The 17870-nt window shown below is 36.9% G+C and overlaps 1 protein-coding gene across 1 annotated transcript in view; it reads left to right on the top strand.

Moving 5' to 3' along the window:
- LOC126876954 (amphoterin-induced protein 1) overlaps positions 1-17870 on the top strand; it is a 291913-nt gene that overhangs the window by 122299 nt on the left and 151744 nt on the right. The window contains exon 4 of the mRNA XM_050639827.1: positions 1040-1079. The gene's annotated coding sequence lies outside the window, so the exon portion shown is untranslated. The remainder of the gene's footprint in view (positions 1-1039; positions 1080-17870) is intronic.

Raw genomic sequence — 17870 nt, 5'->3', positions numbered from 1 at the left:
ACCGCATCGCCATGGAAAATACATCGTGTCGGTCGAAATAGCGCGCCGATCGTCTCGATCTTAATTACGTAACCTGGGCGTGTATTTATCTCGGGCGGGAACGAATCGCGCGGAATTCGAGCGTTATCTAGCTGGCAATTAAGCGGTAGCGAAGAACGGAGAGAAGCTATTAACTCGCGGCCATCCTGCGAGTCGAGGCCTCGGTTTGTTGCTATACTTTCACGATAATGGTGAATTAATAGAGTGGCAGTTAGGGGAGCGCAGCTCGGTGGGGTAAAAGTTCTCGATATCCGTCCTCTTCGCCGTTCTCTTCGTCGTCGTCTTCGTCGTTTTCGTCACGAGGAACGCGAACCGCGAGGCAGTACACGGTTAATTAAGGAAACCGTTAACTGAGGAGACCGACTTATCTGCGACGATTGGCTGCTAAGTTACCCAACGGAGCAAATGTTTCAGAGTTTCAATCAGCTTCCCCGTCGCGCTCCTCCCGGCCATCTCGGGCCTGCACCGCGTGGAATAGCTAGCTACTTTGCAGTCGTTGCCATAAGACGCTCTTGAATGCGATTATAATAAATTCTTCGCTGGAAGTTACCGAAGCGCTCGAATCCGCTTTCGATGATAATAGGAGAAAGAGGTAGGACCGAAAGAGAGGGATGCTCGTCGGTGGGGCCGCCTTTCAATCCTCGATGCCAGGATTACGATTTACATGACAAACCTTGAGGCTTCTTGTCCACGACGCTACTTAAAAGCCATCGAGATTACATCGAGATCTTTCCATACGTTATAATTTTCTGTAGCCTTTTCTTATCGTAGATTTTATTTTTTCGTCTTTATCGCTTTTTTGTTAATGCGTTAAATAAGACAGCAGCTCACTCAATAGCTCAATGATTAGGGAAGGTAATTGGTTGGCCAAGTGTTTGGCTGTGTTGTCAGAGTTGAATAAAACAGTGATTAATTTGTAATGGATGGGATCGAGTATAATATCGCTTATCTTTAATGTCTGCCTATATTATTTAATCTCGTTTGTTTTCTTCTGTTCCAGGTGACTACGTAGATTCTTCTTGCACGAAGATTACATGCAGGTATGATTCTTGTTCTTTTCTTTCGTGAAATCTAATCAAGAGCAGATGTTACGAATAGTAGCAGATATGCTATAATGCTTTAACTCTTTCCTACATTTTTACAATTTTAACCTCGAGTCATCGAACTTCGCACTAATTCCATAGATACTTCTACTAAACAAAATACTTTGTGTCTGTAGACTCGAATAACACGTCAAAAGTTAATATGAACGTTACACACCCTATCTAATACGAAGCTGCAAGATAGAATTTCAAACATTTGCTAATAATAGTTACTTTGCCTCCAATTCTCGTCGATCTAGATACGAACGTAGAGATCATTATCCGGTATGTGAGAAGCCCGACGATGGTTTACTCGTTTCTCTTTTATTATTACGTATCTTAATATAGCTATGATTGCGATAAAAGGATCACTGTCCGTGAAAGTTTCGCAGCCAACGAAATGGCTGGTGGTGAAACAATTTACCAAGTGAAAATTGTAATGAACAACGTATGAAGCCTATCAGTTTATTGTCTCGATAACAGGGTCCATTGGTGTTCCATGTATCATTGCAAACGAATTAAAACTTCATCTCTTATGCAACGTATAACAGGATGTTTGTTTGGTCCCGACATAGGCGTTCGAAATGAAAAACTGTAGTAATATTTGTACAGTACATACTCTGAAAGCTTTCTGTGGACTCAAGTACTCACTAGCAGAATAGTTTGTAAAAAAATATAGGTATATCTTCACTATAAACGTAAGAAGATGACAGCTGAATACGAATAATCGCTCATTAACGACAATCGTGTGTCACGAAATTTTCACTTCGTTAGGTGATTAATTTGGAAACATATTTGTATTATGTGTATCACGTGTTCAATAAAAAAGATCGAAATATGTGTAGTTAATCGACACCGTGTATATACTATGAGCTATGATTAGTGTAAAAATAATCGGAGCGACAGCGAGGCTATTGAGAATTAAATTGATGGAACGAAAATTGGGAAATTGCGTAATAAGCGATCCTTCGTTTCGTGCGTGTTAATGCAGGAAAATGCGATCGTGCGTCACGCAGAATCCTATCGGCCCGACGAATATTTCCTGTATTTTCGAAAATGTGATTTCCTTGCGGGCGGTCGTTGGTTTTTTCGAGAAATACGATTGAACGTGAATTATTCAAATGTCGGCCGATGAGTCGCGTTTTTCGTTTCGATAGCAACTCTGGGATATTCGACGAAGTGCCGAAAGCTATCGGTATCCAATTCGAGTAAATACAGAAAGAAAGATAGCGAAAAAAATAAGAACTGTGGAAGGTATAGAGGGAAGGGAAAGGAAGAAAAAACAAGGAAAAAGAAGCAAAAATTATTTGCGGGTTGCCTTGATATAACGGGACGAAGCTTGAGAGAAACGAGGTCGTCGGCGCCGTATCCTATTGAACTTTCGTATCACAGTAGAAAAGAATTGTCTGTATCGTCGGGCTAACGATGCAGCCATCGTCGTTTCGAATCCCCCGGATTTAGCCGTAGAATATTTTCTTCGGGCTCGTTGGAACACAAATCGTTACCAAAATGACCTGACATCGTATTTTCCAACATTCCTCTAATAGATTTAATTAAATCTGCAATAAAATTTTATTGAATTTTATTGGATATTTTATTAGGAAGGAAGTAATTAAATTTAAATTACATAAAATAGTTCCTTCGGTGAAAGATAATTTAGAATAGCTCGTGTGAGCAATTTATTTTAGTCTTATGAAAGAAGATCTATCGATTGAAGAAGACTGATATATGTTCGCAGTGATAAGATGTGCTACTACAAGTAGACGTTTAACGATTCTTGAAATTAATGGACCTTTTTTATGAAGCAGAAATCTACGAATCAGTGTAAATCATCATCAAATGAATTAACCTATGATTAAATTGAAATTTATGTTCTGTAAAGACAGTTGAATTTGAATGTCCACATTTTATTAAAATCAATTTCATAGATAAACCGAATATATAATGGAGTATGTACTTTAGTCTGTACTACTGTAACTTAACTTTCGGCGATTACTCGTACATTCTCGTTATTGCATCGTAGTTCGAAATTCTTCCGTAGTGGTATTCGCCTCCACCTGCCATTATACATTGACAGTGACGCATATCTAATGTTATAAACAGTATTAGGACTACCTACTAGATCAAAAACGCTATATTTTACCATACTATTTCAACACAAACTCTACTTCAAAGTCTTCTTAGTTATAATATCCATTGTGATCATCAATAATCACTTCGTAAATTAGATGATCGAATATGGATGCCAATACTTTAGGGCTACAGTGTTGCAGAATTATCATATTATTCCAACTAAAGTAAATATTATTGAAATATATTTTAATAATACCAAATGTTTCTGCAGTTACCTAGTTACCATATTGTGATAAATACTTCGTCTGATCAATAAAGCATCTAACTGAGGATTTGCGATTTTGCAGCTGTACCATGATTCTTCCGAGCTAACGATATATTTCCACCCTTAAAACGTACAAACTTGGCTTCTGACAAATTTTACGACCGCGCTATATCTATTCCAACTATAGCTATTTGTATAAAGTACTATTCCAAAGAAGCCTTTCGAAATGTACTTTCATTGCATTACGTATTCCTGTGTTTCCGTATCGCTTTACCTAATCCCGGTTCGAATCTCATCGGCTCCCAACTGGAGAAGGCGTTGCAGTTCCAAGTATAGACTATCCGAGTTGAAGCTCATATATTTCAATTCCGACGTTTCTTATCTCGGGTGAACTCTGCAGATTCGCGACGGAAAACAATGCCGGAAGCCGTTTCACGGGTCAAGGAGCCGCGAACCGGCCAGGTGAGCGCGTGCTCGAGGAAGTCACGTTTTCGCACATGGGGGCCAACACATTCATCATAAAAAGCTCGTTACAACACCACTTGTTGTCCAAGCCTCAAGCCTTTCGACGTGTCTACCGTGCTACGAGCGAGTGACTCGCACGCGTCAGAGTGCCGTCGTTTTCTACCTAGCAAATTGAGGATAAAATTGCTCGCGGTGGATCACTTCTTCCGTATTCTCGTTGTATATCGCGGTGTCGTCCTAAACGTTGTCGAGTGTTACTATCTGTCGCTCCTTCTGTTTTGCCTTTTCTTCTTCGTTTCTTTTCTACGGATGTGCTCCATTTTTTAACAACTTTATGTGTTTTGATGTGTTGGCGCAAGTTTTGAGATTCGAGGGATCACGGGATCATTTGATATACAGTGGTTCGAAAGCATTTGGACACTGGTCAGTTTATCATAAAAGACTTTTACGTGTTGTCTGTGTTTTGAAATTTTAAAATTACATTCGCATGAGAAAGTCTCAGCTGTGATTATACTGGTAAAATTTTCAGTCAATCTGAAAATGTAATATAGCAGCTGCAAGATATTTACTGCAAATATATATTTGGTAAAAAAAAGTAGTATACAACATAACTAGCCATCTTAAATATACACTCATTGAAAAGTTTGTGTACCGTAAAATATTGAAGTGCATCATATAAAGAAGTGCATCATCCAAGGATATTAGCGAGTACTGCAATCGAATTCACGCGGTACCATAATAACGATGAGCGATATAATGTCAGTTGGCGTCATCCGCCGATAGACAGATTTACACGTTGATTTATTTGTTTCTGAAAGGCCTGGAGTCTGGGTTTCGAATCGAGTTCGAAGGTTCATCGCGTTATATCTCGAAGCAACGGCCCGTGCAACGGTACGTCAACCGGATTTGATCGTTCGTGCGTGTGGTTTCGCGTGAGAATCGAATTTTTCCCGCAAAACACGAAGATTCATCTCGACCACAAACAGGCGACCAACGCGCGACGCGACCATCCAACAAGAATGGTTTCATCGACCTTTACCACACGTGTTTCGTCTTTTTTGGACGACCCTCAGTGAGATATGTTAATTACTATCGATCAAAAGTTTTACAAAGATATAGTCGTACGATCTAATTAAATGCAATTGTAGATTTGAAAACACAGCCACGAAGGTTTTCACCGAATAGAAGCGTAGATTTCGAAATCTGAAATGGTAAAAAGAAAAACGATTAAAAATATAATTGAACAATATTGAATATATCCTGCAAATATAAACCGGTACGACCCATTTCAACTTGCTCCTCGCATCGGCATCGCACAATATTTACCCAAACTACATTCATTTTTAGTTTGCGAAGAAGAAAAAAGAAAGAAAGCACGATAACCGAGTCAATACTATCTTTTCTCTCTACGTTTTTCCCGTGGAGTTTGCTACGATTCTCAATTTCCTCGTTTATTTACAACAGATATTAATATCTCTAATTACCAAGCAATCCGTTATTTACCCGACGACGTATTATTTGCACGATTATATTTAATGAACAATCTCGAAATATTGATTCGCTCGGCCATTTCCTGTACGTCGACGATCCTATCGTTCGAAGGGATGAAAGCTTTCACGCGCGTCTGCTCTCTGATCTGAAGGTTTCGAACCTGGCGTTTGTTCGTCCCTCGGTATCATTCGAAAAAGAAAGAGAAGGAAAAGAGAAAGCAGGAAACAAAAAACTGAACGAAACTGAACGAAAGGAAAATCAAATTAAAAAATAAAATAGATAGAAACAGGTTTACGAGATTCGGACGTTTCTACGCAGATCGCGATCTATGCCGGCTTTGAAATCGCCGTTTCACAGGGAATACGCGTGGCCATGGCAGTCGTAGATTCAGCTGCTTTTTTATCATCTATTTTGTCAGCGCGACAGAACGGGCCACAGGCGGCCTGCACCACGGTAGATGGATATAAAATGGGTAACGCGGCTGGAACGATAACACACAGCCACCGGCGCGTTCCCATTTTGCCTGAATATCGAGTGGCGGCAGCGGGAGCAGTCGACTTCTCGATTGTGTGTTATTGGGTGCTTTTGACGCGTCCGACTTCCAGCTGGGACGGTAGAGTCTAGAAAAAAAGAGGAGAACTTTTCCCCCTTACGCGTTCCATTTTCGCACAACGCGTACTCCGAAACACGAAGGGAAAAGGAGAAATAAGACGAAGTTTCGAGTCCCGGCACAACGCGAACTTTCATTCTTCAAGCTCGCCTACCTTGGCTGTGTTACATGATGCAGCTCTTTTTTTTCTTTTTTTTGGAAAACCTTTGTAGAGCTGTTTCCTCGTTTCATTTTATTCTTTCCAAGATTGCATGTGTATTTCATATTGCAACCGTTGTGGGATAAATGTAATTTTGCAACGATGTATGCGAGTTACGTTTATACCCAAGTTGATGGAATATTGGATCCAATTAGTAGTCATGCGTCCAGCTGTTTCTAGGAGTGAACGATTCTGACCGATTTAGCAATTTTATCACAAACTACTTGGAATAGGTATTGCAACCTGTAACGTTTATCTGATCATAGATACTAACTCAAATAAAAACTAAAAGATAGACGGTGCCTAATTATCTGTATCTTACCTGATTGAAAGAGAATTGCGAAACGGAGTCATTGTATTGAAAAATCCTTTTACAGTATAAAATTCAGCAGTATGATACAAAATTTATCACCGATTTATTTTAACCAGTAATCAATAATGCTAAAAAGGATATTATCCATAGGAAATGTCGATTAACTTCTAATTCCGATTGATTTACCTACTTTAATTTCTCATATTAAGGAAATTACATTTCCTCTGGTAAATTGCATTTCCCATTTTAAACCATGAAACTTTAATTGCATACAGATGTGCATAACATACGAGAATATCATTAATGTTAGAACATTCACGACTCATTTCTCTATAATCGGAGCATACACGTATAAGATTCATTGCAAAACGTTTCTAACGGTTTGTATCGGATCTGCATGGTACAGGATCGTTTGTTCAATGTTCCGGGAGGCTGATTTTCATCAGCCGACAATATGCGGCGTCTGGACGAATAAACTTCTCTGATAAATAAACGCGGGACAAGCGTGACGACAACGATGTCGACAAGGGTGACTAGGCTGAATTCGGGGTGAACAGGACATATTTGACGTCAATGAGGGGGAACAAAGTAAAGTGGAGCACCGTTCCTCGGTCTCCCGCTCGTAAATTTTTATCGACTCGACAAACTTTGACCCTTCGATTGTTTTCTGTATACCTCAGAAAGTTCGATTGATCCGACAGTGATCGCGCTTTAAATAATAACCGCCATGTCACAAAGAACGCAAGTTCGTTCAGTCAGCTTCGATTCTTCCTTGCAACTGGCCTGACAACGTCGAAGTAAGATAAGTTTTACGCTGCTGCATTGTAAGAAAGAATTGAAGCTTAGCTAGAGAGGATCGATTTTCTAGAGAAAATCGTATTTTCCTTTTTATTTTTTACTTTTATTTTCAACTAATTTCATGTTATCAAAATTGGCCATTTACTTGATCCTGCAATTAAAAGTAAATGTATTTTTCTTGATGAAATTTGATAAATTCGAGATGATTTTTAACATTGATCGTTCCTCTGAAACATTAGTGACTTTATTATTCTTGCCTTTAAAGAATTGTTCTGGAATTAGGGAAATCGAAAACAGCGCTGTTCATTTCAATGATAATATATATATATATTGTATATATATATATATATATATATACAATAGAAAACAAATGGGAATGGAACTATACACTTGGAGCATGTATACTTCTCGGTGGTTGAGTGATTTCGAAATCTCTCACAGTTATAACAATGCAACTTTGTACAACAATGTACATTTCATCGTGCTCTAATGACAATTGTAACAATTTCATTACTACCATAATTTATTTCGTCATTCGAGATTTCAGTAATAAGCTTCAACTTTCTACACACAATTACGTTTAAAATATATCAGCACTGCCAGATCATTTTACTCTTCCAAAACTACGAAAATAATGAACTATTCAACAAGTTCGTAAAAACATTTAAGACTTCTTGCTTTCTTCTGAATTCTTTTTTGTCGAAATTGTTTCGATATTTTCCCGTAACGAGATATGCATCTTAAACATTACGATATGAATTTTCAATCGAATATCAAAAGTCTGTCAAGTGTCTTCTCTTCGCGTCACTCCATTAATCCATTTTTCAGCACGAAGGAGTAACTCTGTTTACGAAAGACTATCCCGGCTTACACACACGTAAATATATATTTTTAGTAAATATGGAAGGTGACTGGGAAGGCAGATTCGAGTACGCGAACTCTCAATCTATTTCACTGGAGAATTTCATTATGTGCTGCCGTCATTGTTCTATTTACATAATTTTAATGGATCACGACGGGGGAATTGAAACACCTAGGCGCGATTCAGCGGACCCGCGCTTATGGTTGAGAAACACTGGAACCAGGGGACAAAGATAGAGTAGCGAATTAAATGTTGGCGGGGATATAATCGCGCCAAATTTGGAGAGGAAAATGAAATGTAAACTGGGACGCGGGACGTTTATTTTTCTGTTCTTTTGCCTCGTTCTACCACCTCCGTTCCTTTCCCTTCGCCACTTTCTATCCTTGCTAAACATAAAAACGCGCGACAAAGAAGTCAGTTTTCCGGATTAATTATTTGCCCGCTATTATTGTTGATCAGCATGATACTACCGAGTGATCTTCTTTTCGTATCTAACAAACCGGAACGGAAGCATGCGCGCTAAATAAAAATAAAGCAAAATTTACGCTGTTTTAGTTTGGAGTAACACGACGGATGAACGCTGCTTTTATCCTCGTTTCATCCACGAATGAAAGCAGTGTTCATCCGCCGTGTTCCTTCAAACTAAAACCGTGTAAATTCTGCTAAACATATTCTTCAGTGTCGTTCCGTTTTTTCCCAATGTACTCTAATGATCCATAATATCGTTCGCTCTTAACGAGGATGATTAAAAACGTTTGTTTGCCACCGATACGTTTTATTTCTTTTTAACGCGTATGGTTTTTTATATTATTATAAATGTTTCGGATAAATTTTAGAATAATTATCAAACCTGATAGAATTATTTAAATCCGAAACATAGATGAAATTGAGATGAGAATTCGCTGCTGGTAGATTATTTTTGAAACTCAATCAATACAACAAACAATAATTAAAAATCGAAATGAATTAAACGAACATTTTTCTGTACAAATTTACAAACGATAACTGTACAAAAAAAAAGACATCTGGAATCTTGTAACGATTCCATTTAACCACAATTACTTACGTGTTCCATTAAAACTTCACATATTCGAATGTACGTACTCGTCGAGTGAACTTTAAATAAAATCGTGAAAATCGTTCTACGAGATTCTGCAGCAATTTTCTCGTCAAATTATCGTTCAAGAAATAACGAGATGCGCGTTTCTCGAGCACGTTCGGGACACTTGTGGTATGACGACCGTCTCTCACGAAAAATGATGTCGGCCATTATGTCCGACAAACGTATGGATTTGCTGTTTTTCAGGATAGCTTCTGAGAATTATAATTAAGAGTAATTTTGAAGCGAACTCCCCAGATATTGGAGAAATAGATATATTCTTCGAAAAGCATTTTGAGTATCCAGAAACGCTGCAAGTTTCCAGAAGTTCTCTCTTTGAACCTCAATAACATCGTTAGATTGCGTTAGAAAATGCTTGACAAGAAGCGCTGAATATATATTTGATCCATAATATTCTGCGAAGCATATTGTCTTTTGACAGAGCCGGCTAAAAGCTTGAATCAACAATTTTACAAATTGCATTCAAATGTACAATGGAGCATTTTGTACGATATTCGCTGGACCCTGACATTCTAATGAAGATAGACTGGCAGGAGGTAACTTCGGATGAACTTGAACAAATGTAAATGGGTATAACAAGCTCGAGAGAAAATATTGTACGAAAGTAGCAAATGCCAAAGGCGAAGTTGATTGAAATATTTATGATATTTCTACAAAATTATAGGAATTTACCACTTATGTATCAAAGAAAAGTTTCATTGTGCAAAAAAATAGGAACGATAAATAAAATGAAATTTTGCAGTTTTCTTCTTTTCATATTTCATTATGATACTCTAGTGAATTATTGTTAAACGATATTAAACGATATCAAGTAATATTAAACAATATTAAATCAGGACGACGTAAAGTTATCATTGTATAATGGAAAATTACAAGAATAGATAAAATCCGAAAATATCCATAATAATCAAATAAGAATAAATAATAAAGATTAGTTCCGGATTTTTCGAATTCTCGACTTTCAACCCTAGTCACGCATAACCCTGATTCCTATCTCGATACAGAAACTGAAGTTTCATTTTCGTTAGGTTTTAATAGCTTCTCCTCTGCACTCTACATCCCTGTGCAAACCAAAGTTGCTCGACATACAAATTAATAAGAAACCAAGGACAACGATCAACAGACCGCTTCGAAAATGAAACGCGGGATTGAATGCATAAAAGCAAGATAGACATGGGGGATTGTATACATAACAAGAAAGAAAGAAATACGTCCTGTTGCTAGAATTTCGTGAAGAAAAGGTATCCAATTAGCATTGTTGTGCAAAGATCGCGTCGGAACAAAAATGCATCATCTCTCTTTCTGTTTTCAAAGCTCGTGAGTTCACCCACTTCTACTCGCATATCTTCCTTTTTATGTTCATCGCGCTCTAAACACCATCGCTGCTCCACATTCGAACGCTCTGCCGTCGTTTAATTTGCATTTTATCGCTTTGTAGCATATTGTTTTCTCCAATTTAGCCCCCATCGCATGGAAAAGAGATCTCCTTTCGTATAACTTGGCACCGAGCTCCGCTTTTCCCGCGAATTCGCGCATCTCTTTCGACCATCGCGAAACTATCAAATCTCTATTTCCTCGATCGTCCATGCCCCATGTTGATGCGATTGTGAACGAATCTCCTGAACCGTGAAGATAAATACATTTTGATTTATGCATCGATATTTGGAAAATTGGATAAAATATTATGTAGATACAGATTTTCGGAAGAAATTGTTCTACGAATAAATAGAGAATTGAAGACTCTAGCTTTCATTTTACAAAATACACGAGTCTGGTAATCATGACATCTATTCATACATCAGCTATTAAAACATTTTATCCAGCAAAAAATTGTACAAGAAAGAATTGAAATGCTCTTAAGTGATATGATTATATGATTGGTCGTTTCTCTCCAACGCAGCGCAGTCAACTCAGCCTTTTGACGTGACTCTCCGTAGAACCGATACGAAGCAGCAAGCCATTTCAAGCTTCTGAAGCATTCTTATCGTCAATTGGTGGCGAGATAATAAAAAATGGTTGCTAAACCACACGGTTCACGCACCGAAACCCACGACATTCCCTAGTGGGAGCATAAATTAGTGATTCCAAGCGGTAGAAGTGCTTCAGGCATAGCGATATCGATCGTGACACGCACGCGACGCATCGCACGCAACTAGAAAACTGCAGTTTTGGTTAAATTTTAATAGTAACAGTAAGAATTATAATTAAGAATGATAACAACCTTTCCACCATACGTATAATACTCTATATCTATTAGATACAATTATTTAAATTTTAAAAAATCAATGAAAAAGATTTTTATATCATAAAGATATTCAATTATCAAATATAAGTAACGAATCAACCCCCATAAAGCTAGAGGTGCACAAAATACAAAGTAAAATAATATTACAAAGTGTAAGAACACTAATACAAAAATAGAATTGGGCACTATAAGATAATATATATGACAGTAATTTATTTTTTAAAAGCAGCATGCGAGATTTAGGATCGAATGCAAGTAAAAAAACGAATCAGAGAATTGTATAAACCAAAGAAAATTTGAACATTCGAAGAAATGAACAATGGATGATGATGATTTCGCGGTAGCAATCTGACGCGGTTTTTCCTATACCATTGATCCCATTTCTCTGTTCACGGAAGCGAGTTCCCGCGACATAGACCACCCGTGGATTTCCACACGACGGAGGAATGAGTAATGCTTAATTTGCATTTTGCGTGTGACTTTGTCTTCGACGTAACACGGAGTTTATTAATAATGCAATGGACGCGACGCGAATACGCGAGAACAAAAGCGTCGACTCTTTTCTGGTATGTACATCGACGAGCGTATAACAGCCATCGCGTACTCGTTTCTTCTTTTTTCTGTTTCTTTCTCTTTTTAACCCACATTCTGTCTACTTTTTCGTCTTTATTTATTTATTTATATTTTTGTTGCGTTCGTTTTGACTGGAATATAGCAATCAAGAGAGGAGGCTCGATAGAGTTTTCACAGAGGAGGTGTAATCCATGCGTTTTATTCCTTTGATGAATTTTCATTTTTATATATTTTGCTTGTTCCGTGAATTTGAATTTTCAAAATATCGTGTTGGTGGAATTACTGAATAATAATAAAAAATTATTAAAGCATTTGTTCGATTAAAAACATTAAAAAGTAGGAATATTAAAAAAAAGAGAACGTAACAAATATTTAATTGCCTTCTGAAGAATACTTTTATATAAAGTCGCAAACATCAGCTGCTTTATCATGGTAACATCCTCCATCCTCAAAAACAACGTAATAAAAATGTTGGATAAGAAGCTTCTGCGAAAGCTTTTAAAAAACACAACTTACACTCCAGCAACCACTGACAGTGGAAAGTTGCAAAACCTTCCTTACACAGATTTCAAAGTGCAACTTTTGTTTTGTGTCCAGCTTAACCTCTGTTACAAGTTGTACCATATTTTCTTTAAAATCCCTTGAGTTCCCTGTAATACTAAAAGGCATGCAAACTCGACAATATCACTAATTAATCAAGAAATTTTATCAACTCTTTTCCAAATTAATTAACTCAGACTGATAAAAGTACAGTAAATTTTTTTTATTTATTTATTTATTTAAAGTCACTTGCACCTTTCCGTATACATGTTCAACATATTATATATTATATATGTCACGTAACGTATCCAAATTCATTTGCAAGTAACTCCAGTAACCACGAAAATTCTCTCGTCTCGTTAATTCCACGATATTAATAAAGATATATTCAATTAACAAGATTCTGCGTATACAGAAGCTCATCTCACGACATCTCCAAAACCCGTGAAATTCCTAAAATCGACTCGTCGCTCGTTTAAACACTCCACCCACGTATTTCGCGAATTCCCAATTCCTCGACTAGAATCGCATTACGCGACAGAATAATCCTATGTCCCAAAAGAGCGGCAATTTTATTTCCACAGATATTGGTTCCAGATTATGGTACAATGGTTGACAGCAAGCATCTAGTTAGTTGGAGGAAATAAAGAGCACCCCGCGGGATTTCAATAACCGGCTAAACCTTCCGGTGACTGTTGATCCTCTGTTATCAAATATCTGCTCCATTCAGCAAAGTAGTTACTTATTTCACGCATCGATTCACCCGGATTCGAACTTCTCCTCTCTTCTCTATCTGTGTTTCTTTTCCACCCCTTTTCGCCAACGCGAAGGCGCGCGGCATTCAAAGAGGTCGAAGCCACGACGATTTTACAGTTCGTACGCCATTCACAAGCATCTCCGAAGTGTATGTCGATTCTTATCCGAACGACAATGTCGGCCGTGAGGGCGTGAGCGCGCAAAATAAGCTGCGAATCTCTTTCGGCCACAGTGAAAATTGTTCGACTCAGGAACCGGACCAACCCCCTCGGTTTCCCTCTGTTTCCGACGATGCTCCTCACTGGTAATACACTTCCCCGTTCCTGCTTCTCCGCTTTTATACGCGTCGATAAAACGCGTCTACCTGGTGAGAACTGTTTCTATATTTCTTGATATCCCGCCGCGCCGTTTCAGCCGCGCATCGAATTCTGCCCGATTCTTATCCGCCGTTTCGATGTGCACATAAATCCGTCGATATATGTATATGCCTATATTGGCTATATCAAGTGAGTTTTTTGCCTGACTGTCCGCACGAATTTTCGAGATACGTATGCGGACGAATTTTTGGATGGATACCTCATTTGCGAGAGAATTTGTAATTATAGATGGATACGTTTTCGAATTCGCTCGGTATTCTTAGCGGGGAATTTTAATTTCATATGATGAAGTAATATAATAGTAGTATGTATAACAAAGCAAACAATGAGTTTAAATATCCTTCCATGAAAAATATATTGAGCGTACGAGTGTACGGTGTACGCTAAATAATCATATCTTTTTTATCTAATATTATGGTATTTTATTTCTGATAAATATAATTCGTATCATAATTTTCCATTTTCTGGCTTTAACGGTTAGGTTATCATTAACCATTATTGATCATAATAAATTACCTACGCTAATGTAACCGTAATGTAATGCAAGCTGTGTTGAGGTGATGATACGTGTTATGAAGTAATTTCTAAGAGAGTTTGTTAACTTTGAGTAGGAAATATATTACCTTGGGAAAATCTCACATAGTTAGAATCACAATGATATACATTTGGAATAGTAACATTCATCTTCGTTAACATATTGTGAGAATGAATAATGGATACATATATAATTATTGAATACTGTCAAAGGTATTTAAAAATAGTTTAAAAACATCACAGGAACCATCAATCTCGTAGATGGATGTAAAACAAGAGTTTTACCTTTCGTGCTTTTCTGTGATACATGCATCAATCCACGTTGATCGAGCGTACCGTATCAGACACCGTGGCCTTTCAATCTCGATCATTTGTCTCGAGCGAGCGTCGTCACCTCGACTCGACTCTACTCGTTTGGAATCGAGACATCGGCATTAGATATTATCTCATGATTGTATGCGAGTTTCGAATCATCACACGTATCTCTCGAAATTGCAATTTTTTCAACGAATTGGAAAATAAATCACGATTTATTCCTTTTTTTTTTTTTTTTATCTTCTTCGCGTAAAAATGCTTGAACACGAATCCAATAAAAATTCAGCAGAATTTATTATTCATCACCATAACATTGATATCATAGATTTCACATTGCAAATTATAACACGAATCGCTGCTTAAATTACTGATTAAGCAAATAAGTATGCGTAAAAATTGTCTCTGTAACATCTTTACGATATCGTGAAATTAGTTGAAATAGAACGCATTATCGTACTGATACCTTGCTCAGGAGTTGCTTAACAAGATTCGTATATTTGCATATAACAACGAGCGGTATGGGTGTTACAGTCCGACTGTGTTGCATCTATAACTTGTTAATGTGTTCTCCTGGTGCTTCGCTACGTTCTGTCCGTGCTGTCTCGATGTACTTTCAGCTATGATATTGATTTTCTTTCCTCGACGTTAATTCCACGGGAGATACCAATGAATATGCATCATTTATTTATAAAACATGCACTATAACAAATTATTCAATACTACATTCTTTTTCATCGACTTTAATTAAATTTCAATGAAAATAAGTTTAAAGTTATTCTATCTTTAAACTTTACATACGTAGATAAACTTAATATATGTATAATTAAAAATTAATTTGTGTATGATTAAAGATTCCAAGTAATTTCTAATATCCTGAAATACTCCATTTTTTTATCTTGAAATGTCTCTTGAATACCTCTACATTAATAATAGGTACTTCACGTATTATTAGATACATAGACAATGTTGTAAATACAATTATAAATTCCAGCAAACAACCAAGAGGATCCCTATGGAATTGTTAAGCAAGATTTATCAAGAGTATGCATGTAGCTCGTCTACTAGTCTAACGTGCGTTCTAAGACGAACGTTCGAGAACCATCGATTATAATCGAATCTAATCTGCTTCAGAGCAAACTATGTATTCATGAACAATATTAGACGTAACCTCTAATGTTATACCAGACTCTTATCAGCTCCCTTCGAACATTCAATATAAATTAAATTAAAATATGAGTGGAAATTGATGCGTTGTGTTGTAGTTTAATACCTTCGCTAACATGAATTATTCAATACTCTTGTAACATATTAGGAAGGTATTAAAACTGTATGGTTGCTTGTAATTTATAATTGAATTTTAATCTTACAAGTTAAATGAAAATTCAGTTTTGTAAAAATGTATATTCTAATAATATGAGTGACATTAGAAAATTATTCAGAGCATTTGATCACTCGAATTTTGAAATTTTCAGTTTCAATGAACGAACCTAAGTCAAACTATTAAATATGAAAATGGTAAAAAGTGGTAAGAAAAGATTTTATCACAAGCTTTAATCCGTAAAAATATGAATATTTATGAAATTAAATTATAAAAGATAATATGACAGCGGTGATTGATCGAATTGCTTGGAAAGTACGCTTCTCAAATATTTTATAATCCGCGACAGACTGAAATTCCCAAAAATCGTCCACCACCGGGATAGAGTATCCCCATGACTGTCTTAAAAATGAATGTCGTTTTTAAAGAAAAGTAAACTTTCCAGTTTATCTCATTTCGCTGGTAGCTAGCCGTTCTAGTCGCCCACGTTCGTTTATCTCTTTCGTTTTCCCGAGAATTAATGGAGCACCTTCTGTTACATTCACGTGGGAGGGAACGTCAAAGCAATACGGAACGAACGGTTCGATCCTCGTCGGACGATTCGCTTATTCAAGTTCTGAACCGCGAGAACTGGCTGTTAATTGGCTAATTAATTAATACACGCCAACGAAGCTTAATTATCATACCGAATGTGTTCTATTGATCCGCCATTCAACTATAGATTATCGTGTGCCGAATATTTCCGAAAATATTGTACTATTTAAATCGTAATGTAACTGGTACAATCACTCACAATTGATATCGCTATGATAATCATGCGCTTTGCAATGGCCAATTTGGAAGAAAATGAATTGGTTCACTCGCTATCCTAGAGAAATATATCGTTAATTATCAGCGATTCGCAAACAGTCTAGTAATTACTGAATCTGTTTACTTGATATTTATATAGTTCCAAAGGTAATTTAATTTGGATTGAAATTCTTGTTGAATGAAAAATACGTTTCAGTTATCTTCAAAATAATGCTTCAAAAAAATATTTCAAACAGAGATATGTAAAGAATTAAGTACTATTAGATATCACTTGTAAATAGATATAGGTATGATCTATTTCGTATTTACTCATGGTCCAGAGGAGGAATTATTGGCAACAAAAGTTACCTTAAAACAGAATTGCCGTGTAATAAGATATAACCTCTTTAAGTTATAAAGTATTTATGGGTGGTTGGGCGCCAACCCATTTTTCTACGAGTGTCACTTTGCGCGCCGTGGATTCTTCGCTCTTCCTGTAAATCGCGAGCGAGTGACCAAGGAAGAAATTTTCCTTCTTACGACCCGATACATCTCGGATCTGAGCAATAAACTTAAACAAGGCTAGAATTTTATCGACGTGGATATATTATATTTTGGTTTCTGTTAAGAGAAATATTTGAGGCTCGTTGTACAGACATTTCGAAGACTTTCTAATTTGTTATCGATTGCTTCAATCTGAATTAAAAAATTTTACGAAAAATTACTCTATAGAATATAATTTATTACATCAAGCCTGTTCCAAAATCAACTCTGTTAGTCCACATATGGCTGACGTAGCCTCACAGGAACTCAAGTGTGCTAACCATATATGACTGACTCAGCAGTCGACGTGTTAATGTTAATTGCACTTTCATGCGCGGAAATTCGCTTTGTTCTGTAGTTTATTTTTGTAAGAACCTATGTTCTATAAATCTTTCGCTGATCAGGTTACTGCTTTTAATGTCACTTATGTGCTTCTAGTTAGAGTTATTTTCAGACGAAACTGTTACTAGTTAGCGACGTATAAAATCTTCGGAAAGTTTGATAATTTTCACATAAAAGAGAGTTAAGTCCAAAGGCAAAGAATTGTTGTCTCATACTCTCGT

The sequence above is a fragment of the Bombus huntii genome, chromosome 2, assembly GCF_024542735.1.
Source record: "Bombus huntii isolate Logan2020A chromosome 2, iyBomHunt1.1, whole genome shotgun sequence".
In the NCBI taxonomy this organism is placed as follows: Eukaryota; Metazoa; Arthropoda; class Insecta; order Hymenoptera; family Apidae; genus Bombus; species Bombus huntii.
The sequence above is the reverse complement of the archived record's forward strand: the minus strand, read 5'-3'. Positions and strand labels throughout refer to the sequence as shown.